This window comes from Erinaceus europaeus, chromosome 17, assembly GCF_950295315.1.
Source record: "Erinaceus europaeus chromosome 17, mEriEur2.1, whole genome shotgun sequence".
Taxonomy (NCBI): Eukaryota; Metazoa; Chordata; class Mammalia; order Eulipotyphla; family Erinaceidae; genus Erinaceus; species Erinaceus europaeus.
The window spans coordinates 24,895,840-24,909,858 of record NC_080178.1 but is presented as its reverse complement, the minus strand read 5'-3'; the positions used below and the strand labels follow the sequence as shown (position 1 = coordinate 24,909,858).

Here is a 14,019-nt window from a genome sequence, read left to right as displayed (position 1 = left end):
AGCTTATCTGAGTATTGTGACCCCAACAGGAGTTTGTGACTATTAGCATACAAATGACATCAGCCTGAGGAGAAGACACAGAGAAGGAAATATATAAAAACAGGGACTTGGAGCAGTGCACGCTCTTGGTTGCATCACATTCACCACAGCACGCTTCGGTTTGTTTTTACTGTGGATTTATCGCTACACATGGTGGTCTTGGGTGGCTTGGTTGCAGATTTTAGACTTTACCTACTTTCTATATATATAACTTTTATTTATAAAAAGGAAACACTGACAAAAACCATAGCATAACAGGAGTATAACTCCACACAATCCCCACCACCAGAACTCTGTATCCCATCCCCTCCCGATAGCTTTCCTATTCTTTATCCCTCTAGACGCATGGACCCAGGGTCATTATGGGGTGCAGAAGGTGGAAGATATGGTTTCTGTAATTGCTTCCCCGCTGAACATGGGCATTTGCAGGTTGATCCATACTCTCAGCCCGTCTCTCTCTTTCCCTGGTGGGGTGGGGCTCTGGAGAAGCGGGGCTCCAGGACACATTGGTGGGGTCATCTCCCCAGGGATGTCCGGTTGGCATCACGGTAGCATCTGGAACCTGGTGGCTGAAAGAAGAGTTAACATATAAAGCCAAACAAATTGTTGACTAATCATGAACCTAAAGGCGAGGACATTTGTTAATGTATGGAAGGGGCGATACGCTTTACCTGAATCTTTAGGAGTCATAGTCACAGCTGTGCTCCGAGAAGATAAAATGGACAGAATAGAGCAGAGTGGTTTGGTACTGAGGGTAGATAGCATAGAGCCTTTACAGTATTCCAGGCAAGAAGTAAAGGGAGCCTCAGAGGTTGGTTTCAGAAAGAAGGGCGGTGGTGGGTGGCACACCCAGCTAAGTGCACACATCACCATGTGCAAGGACCTGGGTTTGAGTCCTCACTCCCCACCTGCAGGGAGGAAGCTTCACAAGTGGTGGCGCAGGTCTGCAGCTGTCTCTCTTTCTCTCACCCTCTCTGTCTCCCATTCCCTCTCAATTTCTCTCTGTCTGGTCAAATAAAATAGAAAGAAAAAAAAAAATACCACCTGAAGCAGTGGATTCATAGTAGCGGCACCAAGCCCCAGAGACAATGCTGGTGACAATTGAAAAAAAAAAAAAAGATAAAAAGAAAAAAGAAGGAGAAGCCCCAAACTTATAGACATTTCATTTTTCACAAGGGGGCCAAAACTATTAAATGAAGAAAGGAGGGTCTCTTTAACAAACAGTGTTGGGAAAATTAGATTGAAATGTACCAAAGAATGAAAGTGAACCACTACATTTCACTAAAAACAAAAGTAAACTCCAAACGGATCAAGGGCTTGAATGTTAGACCCAAAACTATCAAATACTTAGAGGAAAATATTGGCAGAACACTTTTCAATCTAAGTTTTATAGGCATTTTCAATTATAAAAACCCAACTATAAGGAAGACAAGAAGAAGAAGAAGAAAAAGGAGGAGGAAGAGAAGAAGGAGAAGAAGAGGGAGAAGAAGAAGAAGAAGGAGAAGGAGAAAAGAAAGAAAGTAAGAAAGAAAGAAATCAAGGGGACTACACCATGTTAAAAAGCTTTTGCACAACAAAAGAAACCACCACCCAAACAAAGAGACTCCTCGCAGAATTGGAGATCTTTACATGCCATATATCAGTCATAAGACTAATAATCAAATTATATAAAGAGCTCACCAAACTCAGCAACAAAAAATAAATAACTCCAAAAGTGAGGAGCAGATATGAAAAGAATATTCATGAAAGAAGAGATCCAAAAGACCAATAGACACAGGGGGGAAAATGCTTTAAATCATATTCTATTCTAGAGGGAGGAAACATAACCATTTGGAGATAGTGTCTTCATTTTTGTGTTAGAAACATGAAAATAACACTTTTATTTATTTATTTATTTAAGAAAGGAGACATTAACAAAACCATAGGGTAGGAGGGGTACAACTCCACACAATTCCCACCACCCAGTCTCCATATCCCATCCCCTCCCCTGATAGCTTTCCTATTCTCTATCCCTCTGGGAGCATGGACTCAGGGTCGTTGGGGAAAGAGAAAATAACACATTTTATGTGTTCTTTCACCCTTTAAAACTATTTTATTGGGGGGTTAATGATTTATAGTAAGTACTGTTGTTAATACATACCATAGAATTCCTCAGTTTTCTGCAAAAACACTGTCACCCCCAGCCTAGGTGCTCTTCCACCATCGAGTACCAGGACCTGAAAGGTCCTCGCCTCTCTTCTAGAGTACTCCATTTCTGCCTCAGGTCTTGTGCTTTCCCAGGTGGGTGCTATGCTCACATAGTTTTCTCCTTTGAGGAATGACTCTTCCGGATGTGCACTGCTCAAATTATAGCTGTCTTTCAAAGCCTAGTGACAGTCCCTTGTGATTCTCCCAAACCAGTCATGACTTTTACCTTCTCTTGACTTTGTGCTGCCCTTGAGTCCCCTGTCATTATGGTATCTCATTTGGGTGGTTTGCATTCCTGTCATAACTTCCTAGTTGGTAAACTCTCTAAGGTCAGGGACTGGGGCTCACCCATTTTGGTAACTTGCACATTGTTGGTGCCCAGAATACAACTTTGGGATTGCATACATTGTATGACACCACTACCACTCTGAATTTCCCCCCTGAAAATAAACTTTCAGCAACTTTCCACTTTCTTCACATTTTTCCCCCCTCTACAAATGCGTAACACTGGACATTTCAGAAATTTCAGCTTACTGCTATTGTGTGTGTCCCTCATCTTGGCTTCTGACACACGTTTTCCCGGGCCAGGGTTGTGCATTTGTGTCTTGGCAGCTTGAGAGCTATGACTGTGAATAATGAGTCAATTATCATCCAGCCTCGGGAAAGCACAATTATTCCCGACCGGCCAGGCTGAGGTAATCCTCTCCTCCCTGTGCCCTTTCAAACGAAGAACATAAAACAGTTGGAATTCAGAGCACTGCAAAGGGAATTTAGACAAAACATTTGTCTGCTGAATTTAGCTTCTTTGGATTTATTCTGATTTATGATTGATTGGTTTTTAAATTGCTTATTTAATCCTAACGACTATCGCTCCAAGGGAGGCCAGCTACCAAGGAGCATGTGATCAAGAAGCAGTGGAGTGAAGTAGTTTGGCTGGACAAATCAAGAGCAGATATTATTGTCCAGAGAAACATTGCTCTAGGCTAGGAATATAATGTGAAAATCACCCCTTTACTTTCAAAGCACCCAACCTTGTTATAAGCTTGATTGCTTATCCCCTGTTCTCTTTGCAGAAGCCTTTTTGCGACTGCCCAGTGTTGCACAGAATTTCTCCCTAGCACCCCCCATCCCCGCAGAAATTTTCTTTTCCTTCTAGCAACATAGTCAATATCCCTTTGTGACTGAGATCATGTTCTTGATTGATAATGCGATTGACCAGGGTGCAGAAGAGCAGACACACAGAGGTTGCTAGCAGGATTTGGCTTCGGATTTGAATGTTGGCTGTGTTGTTCTGTAGAGACTGTCCTGAATATGTGGTGATGTTTCTCAACATGTGAATTTATCCTGGTTTTTGTACGGATGGATATGAATTTTTTAAAAGTGTCTTTCACCATTGATTTCTTTGAAAGTGATCGCTTTCATCTGGATGATAGCTAATGAATATGTGATTAGCGTTACAATATATGAAGGCGGCAAGTGTTTCTGGTCTTTTCAAGGAGTGTAACCCATTCTCTCTGGCCTGAAATTACACACTGTAGATGTAGTTGGTGGCCTTCTCAGGGAGGTCTGTTAGAAGCTTGTCTGTTTGGTATCAAAAGGAAATTGAAATTCCATTGCTTCAGAATAATGAAACCTTTTTTAAAAAAAAAAACCTTTAGAAAAGACCTCTGTTTCATCTGCATTGAAGTTTTGACTCAGAAATGCCCAAAGACTTCCTCTTTCAGGTCTCAATAACCTACTTGTTCTCTGAAATACTGCTGTCAGATTTCTAAAGTGTATTATGTCTGACACTTATTTCAAAGAAAGAAACATTAGGGATAAGATGAAACAGTAAAAAGGGACCATGATGAAAAATAGAAATTGAAGAAGATGAGAGAGGGACACTTGGGGGGCACTTTTGGATTGCCACCAGGATGACTCTGGGAAGTCGCGTCTGGCCCTCTCTAATCAGACTTTAGGCCACTTTGGGTTCCAGGCTGTGCAACATCTGGCATTTTGACATTATCATATTGAAAAAGAACTTTCATCCTACCTCATTTGCCAAGAGATTTATTATTTGCTGTTTAAAAAATGATAAAAGCCTGTATTTGGAATTTTTCTGGGTATCTGGAGTTATATAGTATATACTCTTATAAAACTACTTTTAAAGATGAGGAAGTTACTTAAAAACCGTAAGTTTAATCATAGAGAAAACCAGGTTGTTTTCTGAATCTTCTGATAGTTTAAAAATTAAGGTTTGTTTTTTTTTTTCTAGTTTTGCTTCTTTTTTTAAAAAAATCTTTTTTGGGGAATTAATGTTTTACATTCGACAGTAAATACAATAATAGTTTGTATATGCATAACATTTCCCAGTTTTCCATAAAACAATACAACCCCTACTAGGTCCTCTGTCATCCTTTTTGGACCTGTATTCTCCACCCCACCCCCCACCCCCTAAGTCTTTTACTTTGGTGCAATACACCAACTCCAGTTCAGTTCAGTTTTCTCTTCTTATCTTGTTTTTCAACTTCTGCCTGAGAGTGAGATCATCCCATATTCATCCTTCTGTTTCTGACTTATTTCACTTAACACGACTTTTTTTAAAAAAATAATTTATTTCTTTATTGGGGAATTAATGTTTTACATTCAACAGTAAATACAATATTTTGTAAATGCATGACATTCCCCAGATTCCCATTTAACAATACAACCCCCACTATGTCATTCATCATATTTCATGGACCTGTATTCTCCCCATCCACCCACCCACCCCAGAGTCTTTTACTTTGGTGTAATACTCCAATTCCATTTCAGGTTCAACTTGTGTTTTCTTTTCTAATCTTGTTTTTCAACTTCGGCCTGAGAGTGAGATCATCCCATATTCATCCTTCAGTTTCTGACTTATTTCACTCAACATGATTTTTTCAAGGTCCATCCAAGATCGGCTGAAAACAGTGAAGTCACCATTTTTTACAGCTGAGTAGTATTCCATTGTGTATATAGACCACAACTTGCTCAGCCACTCATCTGTTGTTGGACACCTGGGTTGCTTCCAGGTTTTGGCTATTACAAATTGTGCTGCCAAGAACATATGTGTACACAGATCTTTTTGGATGGATGTGTTGGGTTCCTTAGGATATATCCCCAGGAGGGGAATTGCAGGGTCATAGGGTAGGTCCATTTCTAGCCTTCTGAGAGTTCTCTAGACTGTTCTCCACAGAGGTTGGACCAATTGACATTCCCACCAGTAGTGCAGGAGGGTTCCTTTGACCCCACACCCTCTCCAGCATTTGCTGCTGTTACCTTTTCTGATGTGTGACATTCTCACAGGAGTGAAGTGATATCTCATTGTCTTGATTTGCATTTCTCTGACAATCAGAGACTTGGAGCATTTTTTCATGTGTTTCTCGGCCTTTTGGATCTCTTCTGTGGTGAATATTCTGTCCAAGTCCTCCCCCCATTTTTGGATGGGGTTATTTGTTGTCTTGTTGTTGAGTCTGGCAAGCTCTTTAAATATGTTGGTTATTAAACTCTTATCTGATATATGGCATGTAAAGATCTTCTCCCATTCTGTGAGGGGTCTCTTGGTTTGGGTAGTGGTTTCTTTTGCTGTGAAGAAGCTTTTTAATTTGATGTAGTCCCATAGGTTTATACTTGACTTAGTCTTCCTTGTAATTGGATTCATTTCATTGAAAATGTCTTTAAAATTTATGCGGAAAAGAGTTCTGCCAACATTTTCCTCTAAGTATCTGATAGTTTCGGGTCTAACATCTAAGTTTTTGATCCACTTGGGATTTAGTTTTGTATTTGGTGAAATATTAGTGGTTCAGTTTCATTCTTTTGCATGTTTCAGCCCACTTTTTCCAACACCATTTGTTGAAGAGACTCTGCTTTCCCCATTTAATAGTCGAAGATTAGATGTCCATAGGTGTGGGGGCTTACTTCTGGGCTCTCAATTCTATTCCACTGGTCAATGTGTCTATTCATGTTCCAGTACGAAGCTGTTTTGATGACAATGGCCCTATAATACAGTTTGAGATCTGGGAGTGTGATGCCTCCAGTTCTGTTCTTTCTTCTCAAGATTGTTTTGATAATTCTAGATCTTTTCTGGTTCCAGATAAACATTTGTAGCTTTTATTCTATTCTCCTACAAAATGTGGTTGGGATCTTGATGGGGATAACATTAAATTTGTATATGGATCTAGGTAATATATTCATTTTGATGATGTTAATTCTTCCAACCCATGAAAGTGGAATATGTTCCCACTTCTTTGTGTCTTTCAATTTCCTTGAGTAGTGACTCATAATTTTCCATATAGAAGTATTTCACTTCTTTGGTTAGGTTTATTCCTAGATATTGCATTGTTTTTTTTGTTATAGTAAAAGTAATTGATTTCTGGATTTCATCTCTTCTACTTTAGTGTTTACATAGAGGAATGCACTGACTTTTGAATGTTAATTTTGTAGCCTGATACCTTACTGTATTGCCTGATGATTTCCAAAAGATAATTGCTGGATTCCTTAGGTTTTTCTATGTATACTATCATGTGATCTGCAAATAGGGAGAGTTTGACTTCTTCTCTTCCAATCTGTATTCATTTAATTCCTTGCTCCTGCCTGATTACTATGGCAAGAACTTCCAACAGTATGTTGAATAGTAATGGTGATAGTGGGCATCCCTGTCTAGTACCTGATCTGAGGGGAAATGCTTCCAGTTTCTGACCATTGAGTATGATGTTGGCTGTAGGTTTGTTATATATAGACTCCACTATCTTGAGGAATTTTCCATCTAGTCCCATTTTTTGTAGTGTTTTGATCATAAAGGAATGTTGTATTTTGTCAAAGACTTTCCTAATATGTGCTTGTATGGCTATGAACTTCCCTCTCAGTATTGCCTTAGCTGTTTCCCAAATATTTTGATAGCTTCTGTCTTCATTTTCATTGGACTCTCGAAACATTTTAATTTCTTCCTTTATTTACTCTTTGACCAGTAGTTACTAAATAGTATACTGTTGAGCTTCCAAATTGTGGGACTATTTTGTTGATTGTTAAGTGTTAGTTTAATTCCACTGTGGTCTGAGAAGATGCCTAGGATGATTTAAATGCTCTTAAATTTGATGATTCTGTCTTTGTGGCCTAACATATGGTCTATCCTTGAGAATGATCCATGTGGACTTGAATAGAATGTGTATTCCAGTTTCTTGGGGTAAATGGCTTTGAAAATGTCCAATAGTTCTAGTTTATCTATCTCCTCATTTAGTTCTCTCATTTCTTTATTGATTTTTCTGCCTGGATGATCTGTCATGTTGAGTGAGTGGAGTGTTGAAGTTCCCTACTATGACTGTGTTGTTGTTAATATATTGCTGTAGTTCTTTCAGTAGATGTTTGATGTATTTTGATGGCTTCTCATTGGGTGCATACATGTTAATAATTGTTAAGTCCTCTTGATTGACTGATCCTCTGAGCATTAAATAATGTCCATCCCTATCTTTTTAAATTTTATTTATTTTAAAGTCTATCATGTTAGGTATGAGAATAGCTGTTCCTGCCCCTTTTTTTGTGGGCCATTGGCTTGTATGATAGTTTTCCATCCTTTCACTTTGAGTCTGTGTTTGTCTTGTTGAGTTGGGTGTGTTGTGTTTTCCTACTCTGTGCCTTTTAATAGGTGAATTCAGGCAATTGACATTTATTTACATCAAAGATTGAGGATATATTTTAATACCATTCTTGTAGATTTTTAGAGTGTTCTGATATATGGCCTGTTTATGGTAGTCTCACTATTTATAGGAGACCTTTCAGAAATTCTTTCAGGGCAGGCTTGGTGATAGTTGATTCTTTCTACTGTTGCTTGTCTGAGGTTTTTTTTTTTGTCTCCATCTAGTCTGAATAACAGTCTATCAGGATACAGTAGTCTTGGTTGAAAGCCTTTCTCATTGAGCACTCGATAGACATCTTGCCATTCTGTAGTGTTTGTGTGGAAAAGTCAGCTGCTAATCTTATGAGGTTTCTTCTGTATGTGACTCTTTGTTTTTCAGCCTTCAGGATCCTTTCTTTATCATTATTCCTGTTCATTATAAATATGATGTGTCTTGGTGTCTTTTAAGTCTGGGTTAATTCTATTTGGGACCCTCTGGGCTTCTTGAACCTTTGTGTCTTTGATGTTGTCTATACTAGAGAAGTTTTCAGCTATTATGTCCTGAAGAATGCTTTCTTCCCCTCCCTCTCTTTCTTCCACTGGTAGGCCTATAATTCATATATTATTTCTTTTGAAGTCATCCCATATGTCTCTTTTGTTGTTTTTAGTATCTATTGATCTCTTTTGAGATCTCTTATTTCTTTATTAGTTTTCTCTAAGTCTTCCTCAATCTTGCTAATTCTGTTTTCAGCCTCATTTATTATATTCTGTCTCCCCTATGTTGTTTTCTGTAGCTCAGCTATTTTGTTACCCTGTACTGATACTGTTTTAACTTGTTCAGCTAGTTGTGTTCTTAGCTCAGCTATTTCAGTTTTTAGCTCTCTAATAAACTTGAGATAATTAGTGTTTTCTTCCAGAGTCTCATTATTGTTTCTGAATTTCTGATGACAATTCTTTCAAACTCTTTACTCACTCCTGTGATCATTTCCTTAACTAGTGTTTGGATGTTGACCTCATTATTTTTTACTTCAGCCTTTGGGGGACTTTTAGCTGGACTCTTTCCCTGGTTCATTTCTCCAATATTTCTTCTTGTTGGTTTAACCATTCTATATAGTATGTTATGAGGTCCCTCTCTCAGTACTGTTCAAATTACTGATAACTACTGCCTGGATTGACTTGTGTCTAAGTAAGGTATTTAAGGGGTTCACAGTTGTTGAAATTGACAGTTGTTTCAATATTGTTTTAATCCCTGAGTTGGAACACAGTGGCTTTATTTGCTTCTTTTGTTCTTTTTCTTCCCTGTAGGCTATGGGAGCCTGAGGGCTTTTAAACTATAAGTAGGCTTCTTAGCTTAATCACTCACTCCTGACCAAGAGATAAAGTAGGGTAGGGGAGAGATAGTACAGTGGTTATGCAAAGAGAGTCTCACATACCAAGGATCCAAAGCTCCAGGCTCAATTCAGCTGCTATGCGAAGCCAGGCAGCACTGTTGGGCCCTGTGAGTTTCTAAACAAGTCCCGTTTATAGTCTGTAGGTTCTGAGGCAACTATTCACTATGTCCTCATCAGGAGAACAACATGAAAAACTCCCACCACACAGCCCCACCACTGGGCCTCCAAGGTGTAGATCTTCTCCTGAGTTTCCTGGTCAATTCTCTATCCCCAGATGTCAGCATAGGGCCTCCCCACTGCTGCTCCAGCCTCTGAGGGGAGTAGCAATGGAGACTCACAGTTGCATTTGGTGAATTTCAGGGGAGTCCTCTTCTCCCTTCAGTGGTCCCTTTGTTGGTGAAACAGACGGAGGTGGGGCCTCAACTGGTAAACTGCTGGACTGTTACCAGTCACTTAATCTCTCCCTAGACTCCTCCCTGTCCATGAGCCACACGTATTTGCACTCACCAGTGATTTGGTGGGTTCCTGAAGTCATTCTAGTCCTGCCTTGTTTCGGTCTCAGATGATCTCCTTTGGTATTCCTAGTTGAGGAGAGGAGAGGAGAGAAACACAGGAGAGGAGAGGAGAGGAGAGAAGAGGAGAGGAGAGGAGAGGAGAGGAGAGGAGAGAAACACAGCTGCTGCTGCTCCGTAGCCCTCTAAAAATTAAGCTTTTTTTTGTTTACAGAAGAAATTTTAAAAGTATTAACAAGAAAATTTGTTATATCTGAGACTGTAATATTAGTTCAGCGTCTGCATTAGAAGTTGGAAATACACACATACACACCCCATTATTTTGAAGAGGTTATTTCGTCTGGTTATCTGTCAAATAACCTGGATATTTCATTAGAAATAGTAAAGGAATACATGGATTGATTATCAGTACAAATTGAACATGCCCTTTTAAAACATTCGTTATTTTCCATGACTTCAATATGCTTTTCAAGTATTGATGGAAGCAGACTGTTATAATAGAATTGTTCAGGGACATAAGTACTCTCTTAGTAAATCATTTAAAAATCTTTTATTTTTTATTTCTTATTTTTTTATTGCTACAGGGACATTCCTCGTGCTTGGTGCCTGCACGATGGATCCACCACTCCTAGTGGCTATACTTTCTTTCTTTCAGTATGACAGAGTAATTGAGAAGGTAGGAGGAGACTGGAGAGACAAAGAAAAACACCTGCAGACTTGCTTCACCACTAGAGATGCTTCCTTCTTGAGCAGGTGGGGATCTGGGGCTCAAACCCAGTTCCTTAAGTATCACAATGTGTGTGCTCAACTGGGTGTACCACTGCCTGCCCCTCAATACATTTTTATAATAGATTAAGATTGTGTTAGACTTGAAGGGTAGGCAGGGAGAACTGAAACAATTCTATCTCTGGTAGAACAGTATTATGAGGACTGGCAGGTTTTCTTGCTCCGAACTTCGATATGGTTTTAGGGCTCGCCCTTTCATCCCTCAGATTACTTCGCCAGCTTTGCAAGCAGCTTGATGCCTGCTTTGTTCTTTCCTCTCACTACTGCTTAATTTTGCCTTAAGACTGATTTAAATCAGGACATGTTGTGGCACTAAAGAGAAACCCAGGGTGTCACACACCCAGTTAAGTGCTCATTTTACCATGCTCAAGGACTCTGGTCCCTGACTCCCAACCCCCCTGATCCCCACTGCCTGTGAAGCATCCAGCCTGTAGGTGTCACTCTTTCTATCTTCTGTTCTTCTCTCAGTTTTCCTCTGTCCTGTCCAAAATAAATAAATTAATTAATAAATAAAATTAAAAAGCCACCAAGAGCAGTTGGATTTGCAGTGCCAACACTTGAGCCCCAGTGATAGCCCTGGTGGCGAGAGACAGAGACACACACACTCAGATTAAGATTGATTGATTCAAGAGGACCAGCCTTTTTTTTTTTTTTTTCTCTTTTCTTTCATGGTGCTTATTATTGTAGTAGTATTCTTAGCAACACACTCCTTACCTTACTCAGACCCCCTCCCCGCCCACCATGTCCTTCTGCCCTCAGTAGTGAAGGCTAGTGCTTCACATTAGCATTTCTGGGGGTTAGTTGAGACAAAAGCAGAGGTTATTTCTTTCAGTAGTAATTAGAAGTGTCTTGGGTGTGGGTGTGGGCGACAGTAGAGAGGGCTGGCCAGGACTTGTGTTATTTTCTTTCCTTTCCTTTCCTTTTCTTTTTATAAACCCTCTTTTTAAATATTTATTTATTTATTCCCTTTTGTTGACCTTATTTTATTATTGTAGTTGTTTTTGTTGTTGTCGTTGTTGGATAGGACAGAGAGAAACAGAGAGAGGAGGGGAAGACCGAGAGGGGGAAAGATAGACACCTGCAGACCTGCTTCACCACCTGTGAAGCGACTCCCCTGCAGATGGGGAGCCAGGGGCTCTAACCGGGATCCTTAATGCAGGTCCCTGCGCTTTGCGCCACGTGCGCTTAACCTGCTGCGCTACCGTCCAATTCCCTTGTGTTATTTTCTAATAATAGCCCCATTGAAGAGAAAATGAAGTGCTTAAGCTTTGTTTTCCCACTCTGGCTTATTGCTCCTTAGCAATATTTGTATTCAATGAGCATCTCTATTAGTGATGGGGGTATTCTAATAATACAAAGAATTCCAACTGCACAACACCAGGTTGTGATCATTAGAATAGCAAACATTTCGGGGCTGGGCGGTAGGCAGCAGGTTAAAAGAACATGGTGCCAAGTGCAAGGAGCAGCATAAGGATCCAGGCTGGAGCCCGGTCTCCCCACCCGCAGCGGGGTCGCTTCACAAGCGGTGAAGCAAGTCTGCAGGTTTCTTTCTCTCACCCTTCTCTCAATTTTTCTCCGTCCAGTCCAACAACAGCAGTGGTTACAATAACAACAATAAGGGCAACAAAAATGGGAAAAATGGGCTCTATGAGCAGTGGATTCGACGTGCAGGTACTGTAGCCCAGCGATAACCCTGGAGGAAAAAAAAAAAAAAAAGAATCAACAGACATCTCACCAATTTGGGGGCCATTTAACTAGTTGCTCAAGAGAAAGTTATTTTGCTGGGTTGGGCTGTCTCAGAACCTCACTAGTTTCACCTGCCTAAGAAATTTACAGATTTAACAATCCCATTGTCTCTAGAACCTTTTCATTGTGGGACAGTGTATTTGGAATAGGGTTCCCCTGTGTGATAGGATCTTTCTTGACTCCTGCCACTTCTTTTTTGTCCCCTTTATCACTCTTCCAGTGATCACTTATATAGATTACCTTACCTGCCATTGTCATCTGCAGTGAGTAAATTCTAGTTTTGTAATGTAACTTACACCCTTGGATCTTGTACGAAACTCCCCCTTTTCTGTTTATTTTTTTATTCTTCCTTTTTCTGCTTCATTCTTCGATTACAGAAGAATCCTTGTACTTCTTGCTTACCTCACTTAATATGACTGTTTCAAGTTCTATCTAAAGAGATTTCCTTATTCCTTGTAACTGTTAACTTTTGTGATTAATTTTAATATTATATCTCACATTAAGATAAATTTATGTATTAAGCCATGACTCCAGTATAACTAGCAGTTATTGTCTATAGCTATGGTAACTAGCCCACATTATTTAAATTAATTTTCTTATTGATTTAATGATGAACAATAACTTTAGTTGAAAAAAATGGGTATATTCCCACATAATTCCCACCATCAGAGTTCTGCATCCCATTCCCTCCACTGGAAACTTTCCTATCCATTATCCTCCAGGAGTATGGACCCAGGATCATTATGGGGTGCAAAAGTGGAAGGTGTGGTTTCTGTAGTTGCTTCTTCACTGGACATGGGCATTGGCAGGTCGGTCCATACTCCTCGCTTTTTTTCTGTCTTTCCCTATCGGGGCAGACTAACCTACATTTTTAGCTTATCTTTGCAGTTGACTCTGTGATATTTCCCTCAGTTTTTGACAACAGCATGACCTTGAGAGCTTGCCTGGAGGTTCTAGCAGGGGAGCGCAGCTACTCTTATACCCTTGACCGAAGACCGGTCAGTCTCTATTGGGGAAGGCCTTCCTCTTTCATGGAGTGCGCAGCTTCGGGAGGGACACACATGGAGCGGTGAGGAAGGAAGGGGACACCGCCTAGCCAGCCAGATCAGCCGAATCAACCCTGGCGATCAGTGGGGTGACAGATGTGGCAGCCTGATCGCCTTCACATCCGACAACAGCATGACCAAAGTTTAATTTTTCTTCTTGGGAGTCGGGCGGTGGCGCAGCGGGTTAAGCGCACGTGGCGCGAAGTGCAAGGACCAACTTGAAGATCCTGGTTCGAGCCCCTGGCTCCCCACCTGCAGGGGAGTCGCTTCACAGGCGAAGCAGGTCTGCAGGTGTCTGTCTTTCTCTCCCCCCTTTGTCTTCCCCTCCTCTCTCCATTACTCTCTGTCCTGTCCAACAACAACATCAATAATAGCTACAACAATAAAACAACAAGGGCAACAAAAGGGAATAAATAAATAAATAAATAAATAATGTTTCTTCTTCTTTTCTTAACCAGCGTATCGCTCAGCTCTGGTTTATGGTGGCGCAGGGGATTAAACCTGGTACTTTGGAGTCTCAGGCACGAGAGTCTCTTTGCATAACTACTATGCTATCTCCCCCTACCCAACCAGAGTTTAATTTATGATTTCATATTTCTGCTAATAGCATTACAGTTTTCTCAGTCTCTTAATTTAGAATTTATTGCAGACTCTTATAGTCATGACTGTGAACAGATTTAGTACAAAGATATTTCTTG

General features: G+C 40.3%; 1 protein-coding gene across 6 annotated transcripts in view; it reads left to right on the top strand.

Moving 5' to 3' along the window:
- IFTAP (intraflagellar transport associated protein) overlaps positions 1–14,019 on the top strand; it is a 105,827-nt gene that overhangs the window by 45,687 nt on the left and 46,121 nt on the right. The gene's annotated exons all lie outside the window — the stretch shown is intronic.